Source organism: Lissotriton helveticus, chromosome 7, assembly GCF_964261635.1.
Source record: "Lissotriton helveticus chromosome 7, aLisHel1.1, whole genome shotgun sequence".
NCBI lineage: Eukaryota > Metazoa > Chordata > Amphibia > Caudata > Salamandridae > Lissotriton > Lissotriton helveticus.
The window spans coordinates 1,544,886,876-1,544,911,132 of record NC_136068.1 but is presented as its reverse complement, the minus strand read 5'-3'; the positions used below and the strand labels follow the sequence as shown (position 1 = coordinate 1,544,911,132).

General features: G+C 42.8%; 1 long non-coding RNA gene across 1 annotated transcript in view; it reads left to right on the top strand.

The window, feature by feature from the left end:
• The window catches only part of LOC144770472 (uncharacterized), a 42,514-nt gene that overhangs the window by 4,979 nt on the left and 13,278 nt on the right, over positions 1-24,257 (top strand). The window contains exon 2 of the long non-coding RNA XR_013598906.1: positions 21,339-21,489. This is a non-coding gene — a long non-coding RNA (uncharacterized LOC144770472). The remainder of the gene's footprint in view (positions 1-21,338; positions 21,490-24,257) is intronic.

The following is a 24,257-nucleotide window of genomic DNA, read 5'->3' as shown; positions in this document are numbered from 1 at the left end:
GCTTGTTTATTTAAACTTATAAGGCGCGCAGCTACCCGCAGTGGGTTTCCCGGCGCCAAGGGACAGATTAAGAGAGGGAAAAGGAACAACCATAAGTCATTGCCGAAGAGAAACACCCTAAGTCGTTACTGAAAAAGCCACGTTTTACGTCCCTTACGGAAACGAAAAAGATTGGTTTCTGTTTTTAAGACAACGGGCAAAGCATTCCAAAATTTCGGACCCAGGTGGGAAAAAGAGCGGCCGCCTATCTTTACCAACCTGAATCGCGGAATCACAAAATCACCATTCCCAGAGGATCTCAAGGAGCGACTGGGATGATAGGCTTGGATGAGGTCTTGTAAATACGCAGGGGCTGAGCCTTGTTTAATCTTAAAAATGTAACAGAGAGCCTTGAACTTAATTCGACTGGCAATCCTAAGCCAGTGAAGATCATAGAGTGCTTGGGAGGCGGAGGCTCTCCGAGGGACATGACGTAAAAGCCGTGCAGCCACATTCTGCACAACTTGAAGTTTGTTTAACGTTGCTAGATCAGCTCCAAGGTAAAGGACATTTCCATAGTCCAGGCGGGAAACAACCAACGCCTGGACTACGGTCCTCTGTGTGGGGACAGGAAGCATCCAGAGGATTTTTTGGAGCCATCTTAGAGTAACAAAACAGATGGAAGCCACCTTTACTACCTGCTTCCTCCACTATAGTGGCCACGGGTCTAACGTAGATATTGAACAATAAAGGGCTCAAGATAGACCCCTGGGGAACGCCGTTCGCCGAAGAGCAAATTTTGGAAGAGGCTTTAGTAGAAAAGACCTGGAAGGTGTGGCCACTTAAAAAGGAGGCCACCCAAGCCAGAGCAGGGCCCTCAACTCCTAGAGACTGTGTAGAAGCCGTGCAGCCGTATTCTGCACAACTTGAAGTTTGTTTAACGTTGCTAGATCAGCTCCAAGGTAAAGGACATTTCCATAGTCCAGGCGGGAAACAACCAACGCCTGGACTACGGTCCTCTGTGTGGGGACAGGAAGCATCCAGAGGATTTTTTTGAGCCATCTTAGAGTAACAAAACATATGGAAGCCACCTTTGCTACCTGCTTAAGATAGACCCCTGGGGAACGCCGTACGCCGAAGAGCACATTTTGGAAGAGGCTTTAGTAGAAAAGACCTGGAAGGTGCGGCCACTTAAAAAGGAGGCCACCCAAGCCAGAGCAGAGCCCTCAACTCCTAGAGACCGAAGAGATGCGAGAAGGATGGAATGTGACACTATCGAAAGCCGCACTCAAATCAAAAAGTATGAGTGCAGGTGTTTCTCCGCGATCGATACAGTGACGCAGCCTCTCGGTAACTCCTAAAAGCGTTGTTTCAGTGGATTGATTCGACCTAAAGCCTGATTGGAATGGATGTAAAAAGCCAGAGCTTTCCACAAAATGAGTAAGCTGTGTATTAATATGCCTTTCTAAGATCCTAGAGAAGATAGGCAACAGCGAGATGGGCCTGAAGTTAGATAGATTAGAGGGATCAGCTCCAGCCTTCTTTAAGAGAGGAACAATCATTGCATGTTTCCACTCCTGTGGGACATGGGACTCTTTCAAGGTGGAGTTAAGAAGCTCCTTCAAAACACAGCGAGAGTCCAGGTCGAGTTGTTTCAAGATCTTAACCGGTAAAGGATCACGTGGAGAGCCTGATTTAATGCTTTCCAGACAGTGAGCCAAGGAAGTATCATCAAAAGGTTGCCAAGCATCAAGTTTGGTTACTGGGCAGGGTATACTATTATGAGCAGGTAATGGAATCAGAATAGATTCTCCAATGGGAACTGGAGGGCCTAAGGAATCATATATAAGCTCAACCTTTGCTATAAAGAATTCCGCAATTGAATTACATTGTTCCTCATCTAAAACAGGGGGAGCAGGGACCATATCGGAGCCTGTCAGCTTCTTCACCACTGAAAAAAGCGTGCGGGAGCAATTTTGAGCATGTATCACAGTATTGGCAATATAGGTGGCTCTTGCCAATTTGCACTGTTTATGGTATTCTCTAAGGGCCTCTTTGTAGCCCACTTTACAGGACGGCGAATAGGAGCGCCTCCATTTTCTCTCAAGTGCCTTACATTGAGACTTCATAACCTTTACGTTTTCTGAGAATCACAACGCAGGAGAGCGGTGAGAAAAAGAATGTTTAGGCACCAAAGGGAGAAGTTTGTCAACAGCGACAGTCAGCCATTTAGAGACAGCTGAGTCAAGCATAGGTAGAGGCAGACTGGCGTCCGGCAGATTTTTAGACAGTAGCGTATTAAGATCTTTGATGTCAAGTGTGCCCCAGCGTCGAAAGCTATCATCTGTGTCTCCATCGCCATTGACAACAGTCTCAATAGATGTCAAAAGAAATTGGACTGCAAAATGGTCAGACCACTCCAAAGGGCGAGCAGTGGGTTCACAATTAAACGGGAGATTAGAAAAAATAGGGTCCAATAAGTGCCCTGCCGTGTGCGTAGGTCCTGAATTGCACAAAAGAATATTAAGGGCCTCTAAGTCAGATAAAAAAGTTTTACTAATGTTACACTGTGGGTCATCTAAATGCAAATTAAGGTCACCAAGGATGGCAAAATTAGCAGCCTTTAACAGAAGGGGGGCGATGGCATCAGAAAAGGAGGTCGTCCATGAGTTGGAATTTCCAGGAGGGCGATATATCAGAAGGCCAGACAAGGTCATCTGGGGGCTTACTGCTAGTTTAAACTGAGCGGCCTCGCATCCCTGGAGCGGAAAGGCTTCAAATTTACAACTGTAAATAGATTTAAAAATTACTGCAATGCCACCTCCTCTGCCAGTGTCTCTATCCTTTCTGACCATAGCATAGTCAGGAGGAAGAGCCACAGCAACGTCAGGTCCTGAACTGGCATGCAGCCAGGTTTCAGTGAGAAACACAGCATCCGGTTTTTCCGCATCCAGTAAGTCATAAATATGATTTTTGTGTTTGGGAAGAGACCTGCAATTAATGCTCCAGAACCGGAATTTGCGGCAGGCAAGGGGCGATTTTTTGAGAGTGGTCTTAACATAATTGCGAGGTGTCTTCATTAGCTTACTCTTAGTCATCCTGCCCATCGAAAAACCACAGCAAGGGCATCTAAAGCCATGCAAGGGAAGAACACAAATTTCACACTGGGAAAGTGAACGGTGCCTGAATGATTTTAAGTCCAAGGCAGTATAACTAGTATCATTACCGTTGTTGATGGAATTAACCTGGTTTCGAGCAGAGTTGCTGGCCGCTGGGCGCGGACGGGCGCAGTTGGGCTTGCCTCTGGCGCGCCCGCTGCGCGCCAGCATCTGCGTGTTTATGTATAAGCGCAGAACGACTAGAGCGCTGACCAAGATGGCGCTCCGCCGAAGCCCCGAGGGTGAAAAGGGACTATCGGTGGGGCGTCATCAGCAACAACCAGGAACAGTAAGTAGCAGCAACAATTTCTAAAATACAAGTCTAAAGTCTAAATCCTCATGAATAAAAGAAGCAAAGTGCTTCGCTCGTAATTTTAATGTGCAAGTATGCGACGAAAATTAACATGGGCTTTCTTTGTAGCGGAGTGCAAACAGCAATAGGTATGTTGTTGGTCTTTCAAGACTGCGCGCGAGCGTCTGCCCGCTTAAATAGCAGCGCAGAACGACTAGAACGCTGACCAAGATGGCGCTCTGCCGAAGCCCCGAGAGTGAAAAGGGACTATCGGTGGGGCATCATCAGCAGCAACTTCCATAGCAAATATTTTCTTTAAAAATTTAATTACCTGTTCTGTAGTAATTGTGCGTACAAATTTGTAGTGCACCCATTTGGAATAGTAGTCTGTTAGAACAATCAGATATTTACAGTCTTCATCTAACCCATTAAATGGACCTGCAAAATCTATAGCTACTTTTAGCCATGGTCCACTAGGTATTTCCACCATCTGTAATTCTCCTTTACTTATTCTCCAATGCTTGTCAGCTTTAAGACATGACTCACATTTGTCAATGAATTCGTTCACATCATGATGCATTCTTGGCCACCAGTAGTGCATTTTTAGAATGTTCTTTGTTGCACAGCTACCAGGGTGCCCCTTGTGAGCTAATTTTATAATTTTCTCCCTCAAATCAGCAGGTGGTATAAACTGATCGCTCCTTTTCAAAAATCCATTTTCTATTGTCAACTCATCATTTATCTGCTGGTAGCTTTTCAACTCGTTTTGCAAATTCCTGATGGGGGCCATTTTGATCTTACATAGTTCATTACTTTTTCCATTGTCTTGTCATTTTCTAGGCCCTTTTTTCATTCCATTTCCGTTATGGATCCATTGTTTATTTCTGAAGCATCTACCCAAGCTACTACACATTCCACATTATCAAGTGACTCACCATTTTCGTTGCCCACTGGCAGCCGTGATAAACAGTCAGCTCTGCAATTTAGTCCTCCTTTGATGTGTCTTATACTAAATGTGTATTCTTGGAGTTTAGATAACAATCTTATCAATCTGGAGCTTCCTCTCCCGTTTCCACGTCCTTCTCCATCCATCCTATACACCATGGCTTGTGATCAGTTACTATTTCAAATCTTTTCCCCCATAAGTAGTTTTTTAGTTTATGCACTGCCCAAACACATGCGAGCGCCTCGCGTTCTATTGTGCTGTAGTGTTTTTCTGTGTCGTTTAACCTCCTGGATATGAATGCAATAGTATTTTCTTTGTCTACTTTTATTTGGCAGAACACAGCACCTATGCCTTTAGCACTGGCATCTACCGTAATAAAAGTTTCAAGTTCTAGGTCGTAAGCCTTCAAAGCAGGAGCTTCTGCAATTTCTTTTTTTATGGTCTTGAAAGCTTGTCCTTGCTCACCAGTCCAATTGTAACTTACATTCTTTCGCAACATTTTCCTTAACAGTTCTACCTTATCTGCATATCCTTTTGTAAATTTAGAATAGTATTCACTTAGTCCCAGGAAAGACTTCAGAGTCTCTTTGTCCTTTGGTTCCGGTGCATCTCTGATAGCCTCTACAAGGTCATCCTTGGGTGTTATCCCTTCTGAGGATAGCACATGCCCCAGATATTCTATTTTTCTCTTCATGAATTTACACTTTTCCTTTGAAAATGTCATTCCTTTTTTCCTTAGAATCTCTAACACCTTACTAAGTACTTCTAGATGTTCTTGCTCAGTTTCTGTATGTATTAATATATCATCTTGGAACGCCTTGACTCCTTTGACCTCTCCGAACAGAATATCCATTAGCTTCTGGAACACTCCAGATGAAGAGGCCAAGCCAAATGGTAGTCTTACATACCTGTAAGCACCAAACGGTGTTATGAATGTTTTGAGCTTTTTTGATTCTTCAGACAAACACACCTGATGGTAAGCGGCTTTCAAGTCTATTAAGGTGAAATATTTTGATCCTGTTACAGATTGTAGAAATTCCTGTATCATTGGGAGTGGGTGGCAATTTATTAGGATGTTTTTGTTTAAGGATCTGAGGTCCACACACAGTCTTATTTCCCCTGTTTTCCTCTTTTTAGATACTACAATCGCAGACACCCATTCGGATGCATCAGTCTCCTCAATTACTCCTTCTTGACGCAACTTTGCTAGAACCTTCTTTAATTCACCTCTAATTGACAGTGGAATTGTTCTCACTTTGTGTTTTATTGGTTCTGCACCATCTTTTAATTTTATTTCATGTGAGAAACCTTTTACACACCCTATTACGTCTTTGAAAACTTCTTCATATTTTCCCATTACATCTTCTACACTTTCTTGACTCTCTTCTACACATACATTGTTTACAAAATCCTCTTTGAGAATTATGGGTTCTTTAGCTCCTGGTTGAAGGATCACACCTAATTTTGTCAGGTCCTTCCAACCCACCAAGATCCTGCCTTTTACTGCAACATAAATCTTTGTGCTTATTTCTCTTCCTTTGAATGTCAATGTGTCACAAAAGTAACCTACCATTTCTATATCCTGTTCCCCTAAAGCTTTTGGGTTTACATCAGTGTCATGCAACGGTACGTTATGCCATTTTTCCTCAAACAATTTGTCAGGAATAATTGTTATAGGAGACCCTGACTCAGCTGTGAATTGTAATTCTACATTTCCTATTTTTACTTCTCCAATAGGTCCTTTTATCTTTCCATCGACCATTTCAACCTATAGTACAATTTTAGCACACATTTCATCATCATAAACCCCCACAGTATTTACCTTCACATTTTCTGTTGTTCTCTTTGTTTTACATAAAGTAGTGTAGTGACCAAATTGTTTACATTTCATACATTTTTTTCCAATAGCCAGACATGTCTTACAATCAGCTAGATGTTCTTGTGATCCACATCTAAAACAATTTAAATTTCTTCCTCCTACCTTTTTGTCACCCCAACTTTTTTCAAAACCTTTCTGTTCACCTTTTCTTTTATCCTGTAAATAAAACACGTTAGCATTACTATTATTGCAAGATAATACTTTTGTTGATACCAGTGATGTTTCTATGGCTTTTGCTATATCAGTTAGATCTTGCAGTGTTGGGTTTCTACATGTCAACAGCCTCTCCTGCACCTTTTTAGAATAACAATAAAATACCACTTGGTCTCTTATATAAATGTCAGTCATTTCGTTGAATTCGCAGTCCTTTGCTAAAATTCGTAAACACGCAATGTATTCCTCAACCGTTTCACCTTCCTCCTGTTTCCTCAGTACAAATTTGTGCCTGCAGACCATTATATTGCTTTCCTCATCATATTGTTTTTCAAGTCTCTTGATGGCTTCTTGATATTCATTGAGAGGTATGAATACACCTGGTGGACTTTCATATTCTGGTAGACTGTCAAATACCTCCTGACCAGCTTTACCTAATAGACCAAACAAAAGTGCTTTCTTCTTCTCCGCATCATATCCTTTGCCATCTATTGATATAATATAATTCTCAAATGCTCTCAACCAACTTTTCCATTTCATTATAGGTTTCCCTGGTTCTTCTAGAAAAAGTGGCGGAACACAAATGTTATTGCTTTGTGCCATCTTCTCCTATTTCTGATGTAACTCTTGCTTTAATTCTCTTTTATTTTAATTTTATTTTGTTACAATATTATTTTAGTTACTTAATACTTATTTCCACTGTTATACTCTTATTACTCCTTATCTTTTCTCAAAAATGAATATTTTCCTCATACTTTATTTTCCTTATCGGTAGGTCATTTTTATGTAGTACACGTTAACAGACATGTTTCATACTGCCCTTACTGACCACTAGTTGTTTCAACTTTGGATTTCAATTCGTGTTTATTTCCTCCTTGTTATTTAAACTTGCGCTTATTTATTCCATTTCTTGTCTGCCGCTCATTTTTCGGGCGTTATTCTGACTGGATTTGCTCATTTGCTCAAAATGGCCTCACGTTCAGCACGTCAGATGACGTTGCACAAGTCTGCCAATCAGCGTTAAGCGGGATACCTAGATCGATCCCAGCATGCTTCACGCGACTCTGTCAGGTTTCACAGTGCGCATCCACGATCAAGTCATCAACTGCGGCAGCATTAAACAATCTAGCGCCACTTACTTCCGTTTTCTTTATTTTTTGTTAACGCGGTCCTCGCCTAGTTACTGTTGACTTCTTTTTTTAAATCAAATTTCACCTCTCGAATTTCGGCGGTGTCCGTGAGCCTCTCCCGTCTTAGACCCTCGTCGCCATTGTTGTAAAGAGGAGGCGGACACATATGGTAGAGGAATAAGAATTTAATTATAAACCTGAAAGGCTCACGGAATACAAGAAAGGGCAAGGGATCAGATAATGGGCATCGGTAAAGTGACATGGACGCCAAGGGTGACGTCACATAAATACCATTCCAACATTCCAAGTTGAAATCTGTGACATAGTGCCATAAACATAGAAAACATACTGTACGGTTGCCAATAAGAACCAAACATAAACAATTCACAACATGTACGTTTCGCCGAAATTGCACAAGGTGGTGTGGAAGCGCAGCGGGTTGGCATTTTTTTACATGGGGCTGACATTAGCCAAAGGTGTTAGAGCGCTTCACGGTAAAGCTGCTTTCATTACAAGAGCTACAAAGTTACAAACATGGTATACAGTGCTTGAAACTGAAAAATAGAAGTGCTACTCTGTACCATAGTACCTCCTTGTTTCTGAGGAGTTCCGATACTCTCCAATTAAAAGTATTTCCTTACATTACTCTTGAGAAGTGCCGGTACTCCTCTCCCTCTAAAAATGAAAAAGTGCTAGTACTCTGTTCAGGACAGTACAGGCCAATTTAAAGCACCGGGGTAGAAGTCCTGAAAAAAGGGTGTGTGTAACCAATTCACATATATGCCTATCTACTCTATTCAGACGGGAGACTCCTGATTTTTGAAGCAAAAATGACTATGTTGGCTGTATCCCACCTGAAATTGCCTCTGCTTCAATAGAAAACATTCTCCCAAATGTTTTTTAGAATCTCCCTCTGTGCTCTTCTAAAATGTTGGCATGTATTAAGTCAGGCAGTATGCAAGTGACATGGTGTCTGACATCACAGCGTGTGACTTACTGTGTATGAAATCACAGGAAGTGGATCAGAACCCATGACCTCACAGGAAATGACATCACAAGAAGTGACAGATATTAGGACCACACACGTCTAGCAGGTCTATCATGAGTAGATAGGAGCACATTACGAGATGTACTAGGTGAGATTTGCGTTGAGATTGTGCCAAAAAAGTGATGCAACCCAGACTCAAAATCTGGACCTCAATTTACACACTCTGCCACAAAGAAATTGGCATCAATGAGAAATGTAGCAGTAAATCTGCTCTGCTTAATTGGTTGCATAATCTGCAATTTAAAATATATTACGGGATTAAGGCACTTGCTGCATGTATCTTTGTGTGCTCAGTAAATCGCAGGGAATAATAATGAGAAAAGAACTCTGGAGGTTAACACAGTCGCTTGCAAGATCTGTGTTTTGTGAGTTTTTGCTTTGTCTTTCTGTTTCTTCTTCCCTTCTGTTGCAGATTTCTCATTAATGGAACATTCAGTATCATTTTTAGGCTTTAAATGTGATTTAACAAGCCATGTGGTTTGCCAGCGCCAGGATGCCGTCAGGTGATAGAGCGCTTTAGAAATGGAATAAATAAATAAATAAATAATGCACCCAAGGTATCACACCCTTCAGAGGTATAAACTTCTGTGATTATTTTTGCTAGTTCCCATTTGAAATGGAAATGCTTCCAGTCTCTGGCGTATGACCAGAACCAAGGCTTCTCCCTTAATGTTGCTTAAAATGATAGTGGAGACTGCTGAAAAACGCTCCATTTATTTAATTCCTAAATCCAGTGCTTGTGCATTTCCTTGCTGAAGTACATCAGGGAAACCTGCCAATGGAGGCGTGCCATGAGTGCTAGTGTAAATACATGTGAAGATGCTTCCCCAGGTATTAGATTCCTCTATGGGTGGCACTATCACAAGAGAAAGACACATAGTCAGTATTCTATGTTGATCTTAGGTTGTAGTGTAAGGATACACTGGTTCTAAATGGTTGGTCTTGCATGCCATACAGAAGGCCATTTTGTCATGCTTCTTGGTCACTTTTTCAATGATAGCATTAATAGTCTATGAAGTAATAGTTTGTACTTGTAAATGAGCTGCTTCTCCTGCTGTGAGATCAGGTCTGGAGCTCAAAGTACATTGTACAAACTATTCAAGTCTCTTGTATTAGGCAACTGTACAGTTTAACACCCCAACCACCACAGCAAGTGTCAGATTGTCAGGGCGAGGAACAGATGTGTAGCCAGACAAGACTTGCCACATAGTTCCTTGATTGCTCAGAAGCCCCAAACTGACATTTCTGTGCGTGCATGGCAGTTGACCAGCAAACCAGTTATGGTGTTCCTGGTAAGTTAAATGGATTTCCAAATCTTGGTAAGCCCTCAAAGGTATACACTAAGGGGTTGATTCTGATCCGGTAAAAAGTGCTCCTAATTGCCGTTCGGAGCGTTTTTCCCGTACGAATCGTACCCTGCAACGTCCCCCGTACGTACGACGAAGTACGATCCGTAGCGGGAGCTGGACTCCGTACGAATCGTACAGGGGCCATACGAATGAAATCCCTGTACGATCCCCCCTCAGAATCCGCTGTATGCGACATCTGTACGGTTCGCGGCTGCTTTTTCCGAACCGGCAAGTACGATTCGTGTTGGGTACGCGCCGTACGACCCTTTTTCTACGGTAGCTGAAAACAGCCGTAAAAGCAGAGTTCGCCCCGAAACAGGTATGGAACGGCCCCTCCCGGGTACGGTGCGTACCCCCATGATCGCAGAGGTACGGTGTGTACTCCTGCGATCACTGGGTGTACGCACCATACCCCGCGATCTCAGGGTGTACGCACCGTACCCCGCGATCTCGGGGTGTAAGCACCGTACCCCATGTCCGCTGGGTGTACGGTGCGTACCCCCCATGATCACAGGGGTACGGTGCGTACCCCTGCGATCATGGAGGGGTACGCACCGCTCGGTGTGTATGTGAATGTGCGCTTTTCCGTACGAATCGCCCTTACCTGACGTGGACCGTACGAATCGCGTCCTGATACCCCGGCCCGGATCGTACTCGGCGAGTCGTACGGTGTGTGTACGAGTCGTACGGAAACGGCTCCGGATACGAATCGTACGGCTGGAAATTTTACCGGATCGGAATCGACCCCCTAGTGTGCAGCTGACAGAAATAGGTGCTCCCTTATCACCAGTAGGAGGTAACCATGATTATATGGGGGTTTCCGTAATGATTGTTAGAAATGGGAGTCTAGTTGGCAATGTTTTGCACCGTTGTCCAAGAAGGGACCCTTGCTACTAGTCAGGGTAAGGGGGGTGCACTTCTAAAATAACCCCTTCTCACCTCCTTGGTAGCTTGGCACAAGCAGACAGGCTTATTTCAGAGGCAGTGTGTAAAGCATTTGTGCACACATACTGTAGTAAACGAAAACACCACAAATGGATACCAAACAAGTTTAGAAAAAAAGTAATCTTTATCTAAACCAAACAAGACCAAAACAACAAAAATCCAACATACAATAATAAAAATGTGATTCTTAAAAGGTAAAAACACTTCTGTCCATAGCAAACTATAGATATGACACTTTCAACACAAGTACTTTAGATGCGTCCCATTCATAAACGAAAACGCCGCAGGGAAGGTGATGCGTCGGTTCCTTACGCCCAGGAAAGGTGCTGCATCGGTTCCTTACTCCAGGGGAGGTGATGCGTCGGTTCCTTACTGCCACACAAAAGAGGTGATGCGTCAGTTCCTTACTGTGCGGGGAGGTGATGCGTCAGTTTCTTACTGCAGCCCCGGCGTTCTTGTAGACTTGGTGCGATGTGTGGGGATCGGGGATGCATCAGTTCTCGATGCGGCAACAACGATGCGTTGGTCTCTCCAGTCGTGCTGACACGATGCGTTGGTTCTTGCAGCCGCTCAGCACAGTCTGTGTCGGGATCGGTACAGTGATCTCGGACTTCGGAGATCAGTGCACAGGCTTCAGCGTGCAGCGATTTCTCCAGCCACAGACAGATGCTGCATTTTTTTTTTCAGTGGCACAGATGTGATGCGTTGGAAAAGGATGTGGATCCGTCGTGCTTCTCCTAATTGCGTCTCTTTTCCAACTCCCAACAGCAGGAACAACCTCTAGAGTCTCAACACAGCAACAGGCACCTCTTGGCAGGTCAGAACTCCCAGCAAGGAAGTTCAAGGAAGCTGGTAGTGAAGTCTTTGTGTCCCTGAGACTTCTGAACAGGAGGCAAGCTCAACTTCAAGACCTTTTATAGCTTCTTCTTCATGCAGGATACATGGCACACAGCAAAGTCTGTGTCCTCTCCTTGGCAGAAACAGCCCCTGCAGGCCAACCCCAGACAGCACACAGCAAAGGGATAGTACTTCTCTTTCAGCTTTCCTGCTCTTCTCCTTGACAGATATTCCTTTTGAGTCTAGAAGTACTCTAAAGTTCTGGGCCCCAATATTTATACAACATTTCTCTTTGTTCTCTTGTGGCAGAGATGCTCTGTGCTCAGTCAAAACCAGTTCTGTCCTCTCTGGTCCAGCTTCCCGGCAAGAGGCGGAGACAGCATTGCGTAAGGCAGACCAAGCCCATTCAGGTGCAAGGAAATCTCCTTCCCCTACTCTAAATGCAGCCCAGGTCTATTCAGCCCAGTCCAGACTCATCCAGGAAAAGCATGACATACCTCACCCCCCCAGTGGCTGTATACAGTGAATACACCCCCCAGCCTCTGTCACTTCAAAGCCAGATAGTCAATCCACAAACCAGCAGAGACACACAAGATGGCTAAGCAAAAAAATACCCACTTTCTAAAATTAGTATTTTCAAACACACAATATAAAAATCAACTTTACTAAAAGGTGCATTTTTATATTCTGTTCAGCCATACCAAACTCTAACTTTCTATCTTGTCCCAGTGGGAAGATATACTTAGAAGATGTTATAGCTAAACTCCCATATCATCCTATGGACAGATAGCCTTTTAATGGGTGCACTTGCCAGGTCCACAGGGCAGTAGAAACTGCACTCAGACACTGCAGTGGCAGGTCTGAGACCCTTTTAAAAGGCTGCTTGTGTGGGTGGCACGACCAGTGCTAAAAACCCACGAGCAGCTTTTGACTTACAAGCCCTGGGCACACACAGTGTACTGTACTAGGGATTTAGTAGTAAGTCAAACAAGCTAATCATGGAAACGCCATTCCATAAACATACTTTATAGGGAGCACATAGGCACTTTATCACTGATCAGCAGTGGTAAAGTGCTCAGTCATACAACCAACAAAAACAGAAGGCCCAAAGGCATAAGGTCTGGGATAAACTCACTGTAAAAGCCAGGTCTAACAATGATGTAATAATGGTTCACACGTGTGTGTGAATAGTGAGAAAACTAGCCGTAGGATACAAGTACTACGTTGGGCACCAACTGTTGCGTAAACTACAACTTTGGTGTAGTTCTACAAAGTTTGATTTCCCACCCACAGGTGACACACGTGAACTCAGTTCAATGCACTAACGCTGAATGTCAAAGACAGGTTATTGTATCCCCTCATAACCTCATAATACATTGTTGAAGTAGAGTTATTGCTGTTGGGTTACTAACAATCTGTATAAAGGGATCAGGGGCACTGTGGTAACAGAAACAAACCTATTCCGTTATTCGCAGTATCACACTTAGAAGAATAGCCACTTTTAACATAAATCATTTATTACAACAGGGTGAACCTATTTCTCAGTATATGTAAAACAACTACACAAGATATAAAAACAGCACGAAAAAATAAAATTAACATTTCTGACATAGTTAAAATGTAATCTAAAAAAGCTAACACCCTAAAACCTACTATTATGCGCTATAATAAAAGAGCATAGAAAGTAGAGCAACTTGTGGTTTAGAGTTTCTTAGGGAGAAGAGACACACTGCATGCTTTGTTGACAGTAAGAGCTGTCGTTATCAGCAAAGGCATGAAGGCAGAGTTCTCTACAAAGGGCAAACACGTTCTGCGGTAGTGTCCTTCCTCCAGAGGCTCTGCTTTATCAGCATTGTGCAAGATGTAGCATCTTTGAAGTAGATTATGTGCATTAAGCTGTGCGTCCCAGATGTTTCTTTATGAAGGTATATAAGGTAAGAGGACATCAATTCAGACTGCACTATTTTGACAATCTATAGTTTTTTGGTTTCATTTGACTTTTACATGGTTATAAGTAGACACTTGTCCCAGACTGATGTTGCATCAGGTTGCATTAGGTGTTATATCAATGTCATTAGCCGAATGACTTGACACGTTCACAGTTCTTAATAAAAAGAAACGGTCAGATGATATCTGTGTCAAATGGCAGACATGACAATGATTCTGCATAAATCGGGAAAGATGGCACCTACCATTGTCTAAAATTGAGAAAACTGCAACTTCCTTTACCCAAGATGGAACCAGGGCCTACTTAAAATGGACTCGGACCTTAGGGGCTTTACGTCAGGTTGTAGGCTCTAACACCAAAGCTTCAACTTTTCACGATGGCCTGGTGTCCCCTGATAGTTTCAGTTTGTTTGCTAGGTAACGAGGACTGGCTGTATGTAAGGTCTTGAGGGCGATACAGGCAGTCTTATATATCACCCAAGCTTCTATGGGGAACCAGCGTAGAGTGACAAACATAGATGAGATATGGTTCTTTTTTTTTGCCCCATAGACAAAGTGAGCTGCTGAATGTAGAATTGATTTTAGAGGGGTGAGGTAGGTGTTTGGGAGACTTGTCAAAAGAGAGTTACAGTAGTCGATTTTGGGGATAGCCAGTGACTGAACAAGAGATTTAGGATCTTGATCAGGAATATAGAGGCAGATTCCCCAAAAGAAAATAACAATTGATATCACATATTCCTGGCCATGTTGATGATTTGGATATGAAGGTTGAGTTTTTATTCAAAGTGACTCCCAGGGATCTGGCACTCTCAACAATGATGGGATTGCTGTTAAGGATATTTAGTGTATCCATCCAGGTTTGTACAGGTGGTGCTGAATTTGAAGAGGAAATGAAGAGAATTCAGTTTTGGAAGGGTTCAGTTTTAGGTTGTGAGAAGTCATTCAGTCTTGAATGGAGTTTAAATCGGTGGCAAGATGAGAGATCTAATTTGTGGATGACACCTCGTGCAAATCATGAATGACAGGATGCCAGTTCCCAGACCTACACAGTTTGAGACACTAAATAAATGGGACTGAATGTCGACAGAGAAGCAGAGAAAGAAAAAGTCAAACCAAATGAATGGTTCCTTTAGACAGTGAAAGGAAAGCAAATGGGATCGACAAGAAAAATGTTGGGAGGATATGATGGACAGGTTAAGAGCCAACTTTGGCATGGTAAAGATTAAATGATAAAACAAGGTAAAGGAAGGAAAAAGCAGAGTAGTGATTCTGATGAGGAGCATCATTTTCTTAATGATCTTGTGAATTCCAAACCTCTTCCATGTACAGCTAGAGCAACTGGGTTAAATGATTTTGGTTCTGGCAGTCTCAGAGCTAGATCAAAGTGGCCCATATGTTTACGGAGAAGTCAATGGCCATCCCATTTAATTTTTTAATCAATACGGGGGCTACCGAATCTACAGTTTGTTCTGTGAAAGTTCCAAACTTAAACATCTCGGGAAGAGAAGTCCAAGTTACAGAGATTAGTAATAATCAGGTTATAGTAGTTAAAATTGGTCGGTCAGTCCGTCCAAAAGAATCTTTAATTGGTTAATTACAAAACATGAAAGATACATACGGCACTACAAAGACAACATTTGAAACACAGTTTAAAACCAAAGCTACAGTTAAAAGATATTACAGTGCAGGCTAAAATGAAAACCAAGAATTACCTGGGGCACATAAAGTACGCAATAATACAATCAGCCTGTTCTTTTTCTGATCCGAATTGTGCTTAGTAAAAAGTTTGCAACATTAAGTCATACATATTTGTTATATAGCATTTGTAAAAAAAAAAAAGAGCTAGTTGTGCCTGATTAAATGGAATTTGCCTTAAAAGAGGTAAACTAAATTGACGATGGGGGCCATCCATTATAAAATTTGCAGAACAGTCTAAAACGCATGGTATCCTGATCCGAAAAATTATCACAACAGCATCAAGCCAAATTCTCAACTTTATTCCAGCCTAAAGGATCTGCCAAAAGCAAGTGCAGCAAATTCCACCTAAATTGTGTCAACAAATAACGATGGTGAGGATTAGTGACAAAGTTAAGGTAGGGTTTGTTGAGACCACAAGTACAAATAATAACATAGGTATGAACTTAGGGCTTAACTAGCTATCTACTTTCCCTTGCCGCATGTGCTCTGGTACAAAAGTGCTTTTTAACCCACATCAAGTCTTCTCGCACAATATTTTCAGGAAGATTGTATAAAGCTGGACGACCCAATTCTCCACAGGTAAGCCTAGTGTAATTCTACCATGGAATTAGTTTAACTCTATCCAGATGCAGACAGTCCCTCAGAATTACCCTGTTTAGCTCCAATGTAGGGTTGATCCAAATTTATATCCTTAACAATGGGCAAATAGACAGCAGATCAAACATATTGCCCACACCTAATTCTTCATGCACCATAAAAGAAGGTATAGATTGGGGCACAGCAAGAAGGGATCTCAAGAATCTATTCTCAACAACTTCGAGGCCCGTGGCCGTTATGTAGCACCAGATGTCACTATCATATGACGCTAGAGCGATACATTTCGATTGGTCAAATAGAAGACAAACTGTGGTTTTCTGAATCTTTTGGGGAGACTCTTGATTTGGAAAATGAATTCCACTATTTATTGCACACCGGAGGGTGTTGCTATTGAAACACAAGATGAGGATTCAATGTTTAAAATAAAGTCGCAAGAGACAAGAATTCAGTTGTTCCAGGCCTTAACAAAAGAAGACGTACCTCTGGATTTAAGACATAACATTAAAGATGAGGTGTAGGATTTTTTATGGAAAAGAGATTGGATTGATTAAAAGCGCCAAACCAATCAAAATATAAGTAAGAACAGATGCAATTTTCCCTGGAACTAAACAGCATAGACTTTCAAAGGAAGAAGATGAAGGAATTAAGCCAGTAAATGATTGAACAGGTAATGCTTCGTGTAGTTCATGGTAGTCCTTGTAAATCTCCTGTGATGGAGATAAAGAAGCCAAGAGGGAAAGTAGAATTGTCCAAGTTTCAGAAAGATCATCCAAATTGTCATCACAATTGTCTCGTAGTACCGAATCCAGCAGTAATCTTGTTCCAAATTCCTTCAGATACAGAATAGTATACAGTCATCAACTTATGCCACACATTCTTTTCCATTCCCCTTCATGAAGAGAACCAATACCTCTTTGTGATTCAATTTCAAAATAAAGTTCTTGCGTGGTGTAAGATCCAACTATGATATAACAATGTGCTTCAATCTTTAGTCAAATCCTGAAGAAATATGAAGAAAATCTGAGGTTGCACCGATGATTTGCTAGTCACATCTAAATCAAATAGAAGACTACAATTGCCCTATTAAATCATCGAGCTGACAGTGGACATAAGGACTCTCCAACAAAAATGCAGTCCCGTAAAAAGGAGATGATCTAAATTGGACACCATGTTAAAAAAAAGTGTGAGGAAAGTCTCAGAAGAACGCATTTCTACAATTCTGAAAATGAACCCACCAACCACCCAGAGGAGGTTTACGGGGTTTAGGATGTTTCTTGGAATTGATAGCTACTGTCATCAGTGGATTAAACTTTTCTTCGATTGCAAAGCCATTAGTAAAGTTTACCCACAGTGACATAAAATATCCTGTACCACTTGACAAAGATGTTCTGAGATGATTAAAGAGTTGAGAGTAAGTTTTTGCCATGCACCAGCCCTTCGAATGCCTGATTATAATCTGACTTTCTTCTTATTTCGTCATGAAAGAGGTGAATGTGCACTATCAATTCTCACACAGAGGCATGGTGGTTTGATTAGACATGTAGCATGCCTTTCAGCAGTGTCTGATCTAGTGGCTGTATGTGCTTCAGGTTGTTTGAAATGGTTTACATCTGTTTGTGAGTGAAAGAATAGTGATGGATTATACTTTAATTGTACATGTCCCTCACTCGGTATAGATTTTGTGCACACGAGCAAGAACTCAGCACATGACAAACTGGAAGTTGAGCAAGTCATTCCTGTAGCAGAGAACATTTCTATTAAAAGGTGCAATACTATGAATCCAGCAACACTGCTTCTTATTTCAGACAAGAGCTGCAAAGACAGGGAGGTTAATGAAAATTATGATAATGTTGATTAATCAGAACATGACTGTATTGTCATCATTGAGTTATGTACAAACCAAGAACATACATTAGAGAAGCCCCTTTAGAAATGGCCGATCTGATATTATTTGTTGATGGTTCTTGTTTGAGGTTTGAGAGACCAATATAGATCACTGAGAGATGCCTATGTGGTATGTTCCATTTCTGAGATGCCTATGTGATATGTTCCATTTCTGAGATGCTGGAAGCATCTTTTCTGAGGAATGTAACCTCAGCACAGGTAGCAGAATCAGTAGCATTGACAGGAGCTTTTTGCCTGCCAGAAGATTGGAATTTGAAAGTGTATACACACAGCCAATATGGTTTTGGAGTAGTTCATGTCTATGGTCAACTGTGGGCACGAAGGAGCAATATGACATCCTCTGGAGCTCCTATAGAGAACAGTGCTTACATATTAGATTTCCTGAAATCAGTACAACCGCCAAAAGAAATTGCTGTGATCAAATCTGTTGCCCATGAGGCTGGAAAAGACTTAGTCACACATGGTAATAAATATGCAGACCAAATTGCAAAATACTGTGCTTTACAAGATGAGATGGTTGTGCAGCAAAATGAAAGTATGAGTTGAGAAAAAGCACTATACAGAGAGCAGAAAATGTAAACTGTTTCACTATGAGTTCAATTCAGACTTCTTTGGGTGAGTTGAAAGATATCCATGGCAAAGCCTCAGATAATAAAAAAAAAGATGCGAGAAAGTGGGTTACAAGGAACATTTCAGAATTTGTATGTTAATGCTGAAAATAAGTACATCCTCCCAGATGCAATGTTATATCCAATAGGTAAATATTTACATGTTCAGACACCTGCAGGAGATTGTATGATTTGTACATTCAGAAAATATTGGGAAAATGTAGAATTTAGAAATGGTGCTGAAGACATTTGTTAGGTACCTGGTATGTCAGAAAAACAATCAAGTGTTACAGCAAACAAATGATGAACGGAATACTGACAATGAAAACATTCTCACCCAGTCAAAGGAACAATGGATTTAACCCAGATCTTTTGACTGGGGAGAATGTTTGCATTGTCAGCATTCCGTCCATCATTTGTTTGCTGGAACACTTTTCGCCCTAAGTTGGATGGGTATGCCCACACGTGGGTACCTTGCTCACTGTGCCACTGGACTCAAGCTAGCTGGGCTTAAGAAGGGTGACATACCCTGTAACCGGTCCCAGGATGCTTGTTTCTGGTCCAGGGAGGACCTGGCCTGGCAGGTCGGTCTGGACTGTTCCCATGGGGCACAGGGTCGACTAATTTGCATATGGCTGGGTCCAAACTGGGGTTGCGTAGTGGGCAAAAGACCGATGGATTTAACCCAGATCTATTGACTGGGGGAGAATGTTTGCATTGTCAGCACTCTGTCCATCATTTGTTTGCTGTAACACTTTTCGCCCTAAGTGTGATGGTTATGCCCAGACGTGGGTCCCTTTCTCACTGTGCCACTGGACTCAAGCTAGCCTGGCTGAAGAAGGGTGATATACCCTGAAGCCGGTCCCAGGATGCTTGTTTCCGGTCCAGGGAGGACCTGGCCTGGCAGTTTGGTCTGTTCCCATGGGACACAGCGTCAAGACTGATTTGCATATGGCTGAGTCCACACTGGGGTGGCGTAGTGGGCAAAAGAACAATGGATTTAACCCAGATCTTTTGACTCTGGGAGAATGTTTGCATTGTCAGCATTCTGTCCATCATTTGTGTGCTGTTAACGCTTTTCGCCCTAAGTGGGATGGTATGCCCAGACGTGGGTCCCTTGCTCACTGTGTCACTGGACTCAAGCTAGCCTGGCTGAAGAAGGGTGACATACCCTGAAACCAGTCCCAGGATTCTTGTTTCCTGTCCATGGAGGACCTGGCCTGGCAGTTCGGTCTGGACTGTTCCCATGGGGCACAGGGTCAAGACTGATTTGCATATGGCTGGGTCCAAACTGGTGTTGCGTAGTGGGCAAAAGAACGATGGATTTAACCCAGATCTATTGACTGAGGGAGAATGTTTGCATTGTCAGCATTCCGTCCATCATTTGTTTGCTGTAACACTTTTCACCCTAAGTGGGATGGGTATGCCCAGACGTGAGTCCCTTGCTCACTGTGCCACTGGACTCAAGCTAGCCTGGCTGAAGAAGGGTGATATACCCTGAAACCGGTCCCAGGATGCTTGTTTCCTGTCCATGGAGGACCTGGCCTGGCAGTTCGGTCTGGACTGTTCCCATGGGGCACAGGGTCAAGAATGATTTGCATATGGCTGGGTCCAAACTGGGGTGGCGTAGTGGGCAAAAGAACGATGGATTTAACCCAGATCTTTTGACTGGGGGAGAATGTTTGCATTGTCAGCATTTCATCCATGATTTGTTTGCTGTAACAGAAAAACAATGAAGGCAAAAGAACATTGATTGTGATGAGTAACCCCGGGCGGGTAACTCCGCTCTCCAATGGAGTTTGCTGATTTTTGCCTACTCCGCGCTCCATTCAAAATGCAGAGTTTAGGCAAAAACTGTCAAGTCTCACTCACCTGTGCTTCCAGTTAGTTCTGCTCGAAGGATGAGACGAAAGTTCACACCCTCACTCAAACCTCTAACTCCCCACACAGCGATTGCAATATGTGGAAGAGAAAGAAGCCCAAGGGAAGGGGGAAGTGGATAAAATAATAAAAGAGATAACAGGGCTCCTTTGACTCTCGTACTCTTCTTCTAACCCAGTCTTTTCCTGTAGATGAGCTAGGAGTATCTTGTCTGTGGAGCTTTGTCTTTTATCAAGAGAGAGGAAAAATATATATATATATATATATATATATATATATATATATATATATATATATATATATATATATATATATATATATATATATATATATATATATATATATATGTATATATCAGTGTACTATTAATGACTGCTATTCTTTCAACAACATCCAGTAATTATTCTCATGTTTCCATAAATTAACAGTCCAACAAGGATGTACCTCTCTGATCTGGTTTTCATGTACACCAGATGGGGGTGCCCTTAGGAAGATATAATCCTCTCTTTCCTAAAGAACTGCGGTGAGAAAATAGCAAAAAGCCAACACATAAATTAAAACATACTAGGCATTAACATTATCAAATTTGAAACCCCTTTTGTGCTTTGCGCTTACTCTCTAAATCCCCTGATACAGCTGTTCTATTCAGCATTCTGTTTCTATAACAAATGTCTCTTTGTCGTGATTTATGAACATTCTTATCAGAATAAATAATCAGAGATAGTTCCGATAATCTTTTGCCTCAGAGATTCTGAACTCTTAACTCAATAAACAAATGTGCATTTTCCTCATGCAGTTCCAAAGTCTTGGCAAGTTGACAAGTGCAAGAATAGATTGTTCCGTAATTGTCTTAGGATTTCGTTATATCTTGCTTTTGATAAAAAAAGGAAGTCTCTTGTGGAAAATAAGTCCATTAACTAATTTTTAAGGTACGTACCTTTAGATGTCCTGAGTTTAATTACCGTTCTTTTCCTTTGCTTTTTCAGGAGTCACGAAGGATTGTTGGGAGTTCGGTGAAAACCGGAGGCCGATGTCAAGCAGAAGACAGGAGAAAGGATTGCTGGAGGATGCGGAGAATCGGAGGGCACTAGGAACCGAAGCTGCCTCAGCCGAGGGGCTCTGCAGACTCTGAATCAGGTAAGTGAAAACCAGAGCTTCTCTGGAGCGCAGGTGAACAGGACAAACGCCGACGCACACAAGCGCTGCTTTGGGAGATGCGCTGCGTTTTATAGACGCTCATGGGTGGGGCTGCTTACTGCACATGGAAACGACAAAAAGGAGTTGTCAGTTGACACGTGGGGGAAGAATCCAAGAGCACTTTTTGTATTGAGAAATCTGGAGGCCAGATGCTAAACAAAAGCATTGATAAAATCAAATGTGTACATGAACATATGATTGAAAAAACGAGAACATTATTATTAACTAATCATTACACAGATGTATTACATAGATGTTGGTTATTGTCAAACGAACAGATTCATCAAATAAGTTACATGCTTCTTTAGGGCTGACTTCAATGAACTGTTAAAGGACAGGCTGTTTGCAAAGGACACACCCTAACAAAAACTCCCCTGCTTGGTGGAGCTGAGTAAGCCAGCCCCTCCACCCTCCCAAATTAATTACAAATTAAACAAGCATTTGCAATGCAATAGGTCTCGCAACTGCGAGTTTTGGAGCTATTGGTATTGTTAATGGTATTGTAAATGGCAATGCCTTTTATTTAAGTGTTAGTTTTTAAAACCTAAATAAAAGGCATTGTCATTTACAATGCCAATAGGTTAAACTCTTGCAAATGCGAGACCTATTGCATTGCAAATGCTTGTTAATTAAAACCTGACGTTTCCTTAGCTCGAGGCCCTTAAAACGAAGAGTGGTGCTCAACCCTTCCGCCCCCAACCTATAAGACTCCTCTGCCTCACCATATTCTCAGACTCTCGCTAAAAGAACACGATCCATTGTAACCTCTATACCAGTCACTGACCCCCCTCAACCTCCCAAAAATATGTACTGCTCACCACACCCCAAATATGCTCCCTGGAGTACAAACTCCGTACTCTTCACATTTGCAGTACCCCAACATACAAGGGTGTGTGACCCTCAAAGTTACTCACGGGATCTGTAATGCCCACCACACCCTTCAGTAAACGTAATGTACTCCCCCATAAGCTTACACAGAAACGTAAACTTGCACAATCTGTTCTGCTCCCCGTGGCAGGCACCAACCACTGAAAGTCCCCAAAAACAAGGGCTCTATGTTTTAGTCACTGACACTCCTAAGCTCTGTATTTCTCACACTTTTTCCACCGCCCGGAACCAACAAGCCTATAAATCCCAGCTCCCCCCCCCCATTTGTACCCTCTCAATACGATATCACCACTGCTGTATTTCCACATTCGCCCTAACTTCCTCACCCAAATAAATGTCCCCAAAAGAACTGCTGCCAATCTTCCGACCCAGTCGGAATCTGTTCCCGACCCGAAGCTCCATGGCTCTATCGTTCTGTTCGGCTCCCGGGGATCCTGGGGCGGCTCCCCGGCCTGTTGGATCTCCCCCGGTCCAGAGACTCCTTGTCACCGCAAATACAGTTTTAATTCTTCTGGCACCTTCCAGAATATGCGGTTTTTAGTCCCCGGTTCCGACTTTTGGACCCAGCAACAGCTGATTGTGTTCTCCTGGATGGCCTGCCTCCTGTTCCCGAGTTTCAACTCTCGCCTCCTCCGGCTCCCCCCCGGTCAGACCCCGGGCGTCACTGTCCCCAAAGCTCACTCGGCCCCCGGTAGCGGTGGACTCTCAATGGCCCGATGTATGGCTTGCCCGGGCTCCGGGACTCTTGCTCAGCCACTGCTTGCACTGAGGAGCCCTCAGACAGCCCCGGATTACGTTGGATGCTGGCTGCCCCTGCGCCCGATCAGTTCTTTCTACCCGGACTACGGTCTGCCATACTCTGTGACGTCATTTCCCTTGACAACGGCTGACTAAATATTGGGGGAGTTGGGTTAAAAGGAAAAGCATTTCTTTGCACATTATATGCAGTAAGGAAAACATTCACAGATGGTGTGCTGCACCACGTATTTTTAGGAACACCATAATGTTTAAAGGCATCCTGCAACAAACATAACCAGCACCGCCTCTCCCCGACCTCCTCCACCGCCCAGGGACGCACAGGAATGACGGCACAAACGAAACAAAAAAAAAAAACGTGTCGGAAACAGGATACTGAATCCCACCCCTCCAGGACTCCCTGACCTGCCTCATGGTGCCAAGGCAATATTTCTAAAAATATTGTCGTGCTACCGTAAGGCAGGTCATGGAGTTCTCGAGAGGCGGTATCCAGAGCAGACAAATCTGTTAAACAGGAGCTTTTTCCAATGGCAGGCCTCCGTTTAGAGAGACCTGCCAATGGAAAAAAGGGGCGTGGCTTCACGCCATACTGAAATCCCCTCCTCACAATATCTCTTTGCCTGCAGCAGCGCATGCGCTGCAACGCAGGCTTCGACCTAAAAATGAGTTGTTAGTCACAAGTAATTTAAAGTGCATGTTAAAAAAAGCAATATATGCTTGCTCAGTGTGCTGTCTTCCATCCTAGATTTAATACTGCATCAGTAAATTTCACACCAACACTTGGTTGAGAGTCTTCTCGACCTAAATAGCAAGACATTACTGATTTTGTGTCCAATGAATCCTCTAATGAAGTGCTGTTTTATCTCTTCCGTAAGCAGCCTTGTAGCCTGGAGAGACAATCTGGCAGACAGTGATAATCAATCAATTATCATTTGATCAACCATCCATCGAATGCCCTCTGCTTACCATTCAACCTGGCGGAGATTAGTGTTCTACCCATGGTTTTCTTTCTTAGTGCCATTGCTGGTGCTCTGCAGCCAATTATTCAAGAGCCAAGGAGACTT